General features: G+C 48.9%; 1 protein-coding gene across 2 annotated transcripts in view; it reads right to left on the reverse strand.

Moving 5' to 3' along the window:
• Nucleotides 1–1,810, reverse strand: part of LOC113486425 (discoidin domain-containing receptor 2-like) — a 43,594-nt gene extending 41,784 nt beyond the window's left edge. Inside the window, exon 1 of one of the 2 annotated variants that reach the window (XM_026860301.1) lies at nucleotides 1,648–1,810. The gene's annotated coding sequence lies outside the window, so the exon portion shown is untranslated. The remainder of the gene's footprint in view (nucleotides 1–1,647) is intronic. The other variant, XM_026860300.1, reaches the window with a different exon arrangement.
• Nucleotides 1,811–7,739: the final 5,929 nt, after the last annotated feature.

Genomic DNA, 7,739 nt, shown 5'->3' on the forward strand with positions numbered 1-7,739 from the left:
TTAATTGTTAGATTAGATGATCTTCCAACCTAGATGATTCTGTGATTCTGTAAATGGTTTCAGCAAAGGGTAAGTAAGGATGAGATCTGTGTTTCACTATTGGACACTGGCAAAATTAAAGAAGAAGGAATGCAAAATAAATTATAAAGTATCTGAAATTTCTATACCAGAATGTTTTTCCTCAGTAGGACAAAATGATAGTAAGAGGGGAAATACATACAACAATGATGCTTAGACCAAAAAAAGGATCCCATTTACTTTTCCATATTGAAAATTAATTGAAATTAAAAAACCAACAAATTAAAAATGAGGAAATTAAATTCCACGGCATACCATGCACATTAAGCCTCTGGGACATATCGCCACAGAGCAATGTGGGAGTAATTCAATAAAATATTGGAAGCGGATCTACATAATAAGAACATCTGCAATTCCATTAGAGGAAAAGAAAGAGTACACTGGATATAAATTTTCATCTAGCCAGGCATAAGCAAACTAGTGATTAATGTGACTAGAAAGTTCTCTTACATAGGCAGGTTATTCCACACTTGTCTGCATTCAAGCTCTTGGGCTTTCATGTGCAACGTGCCAAGCAGCCACTGCCTGAGATAAGATGGGTGCCTGAGTAGGTGGGCTGTGATCTAATCCAGTTTGGCAAGCTTTATGTCTGCATATAGAGATCACATTTCAGTTTTCAGCAGGCTATTGTGCAGCTTCTCAGAAAGAGGAACAACATTACCCACTTTTTTTTTTTTTTTTTTTAAGGAGAGATTATCCTCTGTGACAGAAAAAGGGGAGATGAAATTTCAGCCAAACCTATTAAATAAATACCTGCAGAGCAGTGAGCAACCCTGGAACGCTCCAGTGGAAACATGGCTATTTTGGAAAGTTCTCAGCACCTGAGACAATGGGGAAATAATCTGATTTTATCTGGAGGGACTGCTACTAACAACAAGGATTCTCAGGAGCAGCTTCCTGCATATTCATACTCCTGTGTTTTAGGCTACATGTGAATCTGAGAAAGTTTGACTGTGACAAAAACTGCAGTAGGTGCACCAGGAGGGAACAGTCTGCATCTCCTCAGGAGGAGGGTGAACACAGGCAACACAGCCACAGAACTCGCAGGGGGCAGGAGCTGCTGGGGCTCGGAGGGCAGGAGCATGTCCCCCACCACCACCTTCCCACAAGCAACTCGCTGCCAGCCCCAGTTTTTGCATATCTGACTCAGCCTTAGCCCTAAAACATTTCAGACAAGCATGTCTGAGCTCAAACGCCATGGGCTTTCCCAGAGCGCCACAGCCCCAGAAACCACTTCTGTCCGGGAGAATGACACCAGCCAGCTTCACATTTCTACCCAACAACAGATCCCAAGGGTTCCAGAGGGCCCCGGGCATGCAGCGCTGCGGGAACACCCATGATCTGTGAACCCCTCCTGTAGTCGCGGGACAAAAAAAAGCAAGCAAAGAGCCACCATCTCCCTACCAGCCAGGGAGAGAAATCTTCACCTCCCAGCACTGCCACCTCTACAAACCCCCTTCACTTCCAGCAAGCCTGCAAAGGCGTTTGTACTTCAGCCAAGGACAGAAGCGCGCATGGGGGGAGAGCTGATCGCAAGCTGAAAGCAGAGTGAAGCTGGAAGGACCCTACCTGCCTTGCCCGAGGCCTGCTGAGCACAGGGAACAACTGCTGTGTCTCTTTTGAACTCCATAGGTTGAGCCAGGCTGTAGTTTCGACATTCCTTGCAACTTTCCACCAGCACACATGATATGTTCAAACTTGAGTAACTCCTCCCTCCTCCCTCCTCCCTCCCTCCGCACACACACACACAGGCCCAGGAGATGGCCCTGCCTCTATCATCCCAGTTCCTATAGCAACTCCTGACCGAGCAGATGGAAACAGAGCTGTTTTCTAGGCAAATCTGCCTTCTTGGATTCCTCTGCTCTTCCCTGCTGTTGGCCCCTCCTTGCTCCAGTGCTCTCCCTAGGGGCTGCTCCGCTGGCACTTGGCCCAGACTTCGCCTGGAGGAAGGCCAAGCTTTGAATTCATTTAGTAAAACCACAACATAAAGCAGCTCTCCTGCTCAGGAAGCAGGGCCCGTGTAGTCCCAGGGGCAAGCCAGGCCCCGGCACAGCACCGCAGAACCAGCTTGCACCTTCTTGTTTAACACAGCTGCCTGCACCCGCAGGAAAAATCCTGGCAAAGACGTCGCCACGCTGTGCTCCTCACGTTCATTCCTCACCAGCATGTGTCATCCGTGGGGGAAAGGTAAAAAGCAAAGACAGAACTAACTAGTCATTTATTAAGCAATTCCAGCCAACGGGATTATTGCAACCCAAGAGCAGAGCAGGGCACTTCTTAGTCGTCTGGACTTCCAAGGTCTTTCCCAGATGAGGGAGAGACCAGCAGTGACACTGGGGCTCAAGGCATGTTCATCCCAACAGCTCACCCGTCTGTTTCCCTTGGGTTGGGCTCCCACAGGAGTGAAGTTCACTACTGCAGCTGTTAGACAGCTGCGTGACATCACATTAATTTCCTTTTCACTTAAAATATAGAAATAGAGTGAAAATACAAAACTCAATACCAGAATGTGGCACTTGCAGGGAGATAACTACCACTGGTGACAGCGAGAACCTCAGAGGCAGGTAACAATGTTAAGGCTTCATGGTGGCAGGACACGCAGGACCACAGCAGATGGAGACAAAGGAGCCACTGACATGGCCAGCAGGCTGTGGGCACCCTGGGGAGACCACCCACACTTGCCAGTAAGGCACCACCACAGGGCACAGCCGTGGGGCTGCAAAACCACTCCTCAGCTACACAGCCCTGAAAAGCCCTACCACCTCCAGCACTGCCTGCAGCCCCTGCCCACGGCTGGACTCTGCTGCAAAGCTACTGCTGGTGCCACTGGAGAGCCCTGGAATGGGGCAGCCTACAGCAGACCAGAGCCACACTCACCTGGGTGACAAGGCCACTGGGATTTGAGAGGAACATCACCTGGCAACACCGGTATAAAGTCCCGGTTAGGGGACGAGCACCACAGAACACAACAGAAGACTGAAGAGCAGAAGTACTTTGCTGACTTGCCCGTTGGGAAACACAGGTGCTGTCCTGCCTCCTGTGAGGGAGCAGCTCGGCAAGGGAAGTGCTGCGATGTCCCATTCAGACAACCCACCGTGGGGAAGCATCCTCCTGGGGTCAGCAGCACAGAGCTACAAAGCAGCACTGGGGTGGGAAGTGGATGCCCGTGTAGTTCAGGAATGACACTCACAGGAAGTCCACAGCAGGAAGCTGAGAAGTGGGGATGGCAGCAATTCAGCCCATTCTTTGAGGACTCCCATGCTACACCAGGCTTCAAGCAGTAATCACAGCAAAGCATCAACAGAAGCAGCAGGTATTTCAGGTATTCAAAAGAAAAAAAAGGAAGCAGACATGAACCACACTGTGCCCACACCATGTCACAACTGGAAAATACAGCTGTAAACTCTGTATGTGCACACATGCAGTCAGATGTTGCCTTACTCCCACCTTCCTCCCTGCCTCCATACCCCATCTCAGCCACACAAAGAACAGAAAACTATATACTTTTTTCCCCCTCTTGAGTAATTTTTCCATGTCTGAGTGCACTGATCAGCTCAGAGGGACAGGACAATCCTTGATGCTCATATATGGTTTGGGTCAGAAACACATGACCAGCAGCAGGGTGGAGGTAGAAAGACATGAGACCCCTTCCTGCTTGGGAAGCTCTACTCCAAGAGGGTGTTACTGATTCAGGTAATTTACAAGACACTCTCCTGCCAAAATAAGGATGCTTGCCCTGTCAACATAATGGTGCCCAGGGACCAAGCTGGATACAGGCCCCGAAGGTAAACTGGGACCAAAACAATTCCCTTTGGAGGACACAGGGCAGTTTGGGGCAGAAGGTGCCTGTGGACACCCAGAAACACAGAGTCCAGGAGGGACATCAATAAAAGCAAAGCAGATTAACATCACAGAAGCAACATCAAGGGTTTAGAGAAAACTCCCCATTCCCCTGCAGCATCAGGAAGAGCAAACACATCTGAGGAGCTCCCTTCCCCGGGGAAGGACGCTGCCATAGAGGCACAAAGCACTGCTAGAAAACTGCTGATTTTGCAGTTAGACTCACTGTTGCCTTCAGCACTTCAAGCTCTCTGCTGGATGCCCTCTGAAATGTAACTTGATCCCACGGTATACATTCACTAATCAATCTAGGGATAAAGCAAAGCAGAAAACAGCCCTTTTTTCACTGGAATGAGCCCAAATATGCACAATAACAGATCCCACTCAGAGCTATTACAAATTAAAGTACTTCAGAGAGTTTTGCATCTCACATCGCAGAGGGAGCATACTTCTGCAATAGCATCATCAGTTCTCAAATTGTGTATTTGAGAGACATCCTAATGACCTCATAGCAGCACATGTGACCAGTAAGTCATCTTCTCAAAGGACTAGAAATAACATCAACAGACCCTGGTTTGGTTTTGCACAGAACAGCTTTCTGCAGCATAAGCAGGTTTCCAACAGCAAGGGAGCAGAACCAGCTCAGGCCAGGGCTGGCATCTTTATAGATTCTCTAAGAGATTGTGTTTGGCTTTGGAAAAGATCAGTTCAATTAACAGATGAAGTCTCATTAGCAGATACTAGACACAAAAGCTTGTTTATCCCAATGCAGGACAATTTGTCTGGGTTTTGGGCATCTATAGGGTATCGTGACTCTTGGAAGCATTTCAAAAGCATTCTAAGAGGTAAGAGGTGGTCTCACAAAATAGAAAATAATGCCTTCAAAGTGCCTCAACAGGCTTAAAAGCAGGGTTGTTTTTTTTTTCTTCCAGTGCTTAAAAATAACCTGCTATGCTGAGCAGCAAAGCAGAAATTTGAAATTCGTGGGTGATGAACAGGTGAGCTGTTCGCACTGAAATCAGGAAGTTGCCTTCTGCTGTCCCAGAGCTGCTGCCTGATGAGGTGGCACTGGGAGAAATAAATGAACAGCAGTGAGCATGCTGATGCTAAGGTGAAGGCAACTAGACAAACAGCAAGACAGACCAATAGCCTTGATTACCTGAGCAGATCCCTCCACTGTACTGAGCATAAGGTTACTGCAGAGGAAAAGCTACATAATCCTATTGTAGAAATTAATGTCAAAAAAGACATGCACCAGACCAGTGACTTATGGCCAGAGGACTGACCCAGTTACCAACAGTGAGCTGGGAACACACATCCAAATGAGAATAAGGAAAACACTCATTAGATTAACACCCAAAAGGTTTTTCTGCCAGGTCACATACTACCAGACCACTGGTCCTACAGCGGCTCTGCTCCATGATCCTTATCCTCCTTGACTTCCAGAAACCTGCGAAGCCCAGCCATGGCAGGACCTCTATCTGCCTTTATCTGAGAAGGCCACAGGAGGGTCCAATGATCCCAGTAAGCACCAATGTCCCATGTCAGACAGGACCAGAACATCACCTGAGCAGCCTTCAGCTATGCAGGGACAAAGGAGTTGAAGAGCACAGGAGAGTCCCAGAGGCTGGACCTGTACAACGTTTAAGCTTTTTATGCTTTCAGTGAGAGGTGGTGAAAGTCAGCTCCCACCTTCACCTTTCCAGGAAATTTTGATGCAACACAGAAGCCTGCTGTAAAAGTGCTTTGTTTAGACCCTACAGCCACCTTCTGTCCTGACCCATAGTGCAAGAACATGTTCATTCCCACCCTACCTCTGCTGAAAGATCTGCTCAGCCTAGCTCTGCTAGTATCATCCTTCCTCTGCAAAGAAATCCACTTTGAGCCATAAACCTGGGAAAAGAGAGAAGCAGGGCAGAGCTTGGCACAGCGGGGAGGGCAAGTCTGGCACACGTGTGTGACATCCTCTGAGAAATTCTTCCCTGTGAGGGTGGAGAGGCACTGGCACAGGCTGTCCAGAGAAGCTGCGGCTGCCCCCTCCCTGGAAGGCTTCAAGGCCCCACAGGGCTCTGAGCAGCCTGGGCTAGTGGAAGGTGTCCCCGCCTGTGGCGGGAGGAGGGGTGTGTGGACTAGATGATCTTTAAGGTCTCTTCCAACCCAAACCATTCGATGGTTTTGTGAAATCCTGACAAACCACTCTTGCATACAAGGTACTGACTAGAGTTATTCTGCAGGATGAGGGAAGAAGGCTCAGAGAGGACAAGATAGCACATGCAGTGAGTGACATATATGGACACCTGACGTGGGTCAAACACTCCCCAAGCATGTAAGAGACAACAGAGCACAAGGGGAGCACCCACCCTCCACCACACACCTCCCACCCCATGCCAAGGAAGCCTCTCCTGCTATGAAAAGAGAAGCCAGAGTCCTCAAAGGCAAATACCACAGCAGTATGGTGTCTCCTTTGCCCCTCCGTAACTTTCTAAATCACTGAATTAAGCACAACCTCTGGTCCAGCCATGGATAGATACATCCTCATGCCCCCAACAGATAAAGTTCTGCAGCTGAGCCAGCCTACTTGTTTCTAGGCACACAGGCAGCTGCCCAGTGAAGCCCTGTCCTGCTGGGACACAGGAGCAGAAGAGGCCTCAGCATTGCTCTGCGACCACAGCTCCCTCACCCAGGGATGAGAATGGCTGAGGAGGTGACAGTGAAGGAATAACAACTCCTCCCCAGCCCCCCAGATCTCACTCAGAGCTTTAATACTACCAGGAAAGATGCAAACAGCAGCAGCCTCCCATTTGCCCTGTCTTTTAAACACCACAGTCCCCATCTGCTACACCATGGGCTGCCTCAATTATAGGGATGAGTAGAGAGGGAAACTAGTACTTATACCCCCAGGTCAGAACAAGGGGAGTGAGATCAATTTAGCTTTAGTTGTAATGACAAAGCCCCAGAAAATACACCCTCCAGACAAGGAGTAAATTCCTAGCATAGAGCAGCACTCAGCAAGGACACACTTGTAAACACTCTCCTTGGCCATCTCTGCTGACACAGCTGTGAGAAAGGGGAAGAGAAAATCATCATCTGCAGACATCCCTCCCTATCCCTGGACACTGGGACCAGCCCAAGCAGAACATCTCCAGCATCTCTGCCTTGTTCTTGTCTGCACAATGAGCCAAGTACCCTCTTGTCTCTCATTTCTCACACCTCTGGTGTCCTGCAACAGCAGGCGCTACAGATGAGAATCACTGCCACTCCAAGGAAGGGCTCAACCCCCATGAGTTAGTAAGCCCCCGCTCTGGGCTTCTGACATCTAATCCCTGGAAGCAGTTGATATATTCAGCAGGCACAAGGCCTCTTTCAAAGGTGATCTTTCTTCTTGAAGCACCAGATAGTATCTAATGTCCTGAGCACTGTCCTTCACCTGTTCCTCCAGCACCACCTCTGCCCTCCATCCCTGCAAGGCGTTTGGAGCAAGGGAGGCAGTGTGAGGAGAGTTCTGACAAGCAGAGCTGCACAGGACCCAGGACTGCTGGGGACAAAGCGCTGCTATCTCACCTGAGATGGTACTTCCCCAAGTCTGTTTTTCTCGCCCAGGTGAATCTGTGTTGGCATATCTCACCTCAAAAACTACAAGCTGTGCAGACCTGAAGACCAATGTCTGAGTATTAATTCCAAATCCAGCTAAGAGAAAAGCTAATCAGCTTCCTTCACTGGAGATTTTATTCCAGAGACACGGAGAATATGAGCAGAAAGCCAGAGCAAACTATAAGCACTGGCTATAAGCTTCAGTGAGGAGAAACAGCACGTGGGAAGTG

This window comes from Athene cunicularia, assembly GCF_003259725.1.
Source record: "Athene cunicularia isolate RWA chromosome 17 unlocalized genomic scaffold, athCun1 chr17_part1, whole genome shotgun sequence".
In the NCBI taxonomy this organism is placed as follows: domain Eukaryota; kingdom Metazoa; phylum Chordata; class Aves; order Strigiformes; family Strigidae; genus Athene; species Athene cunicularia.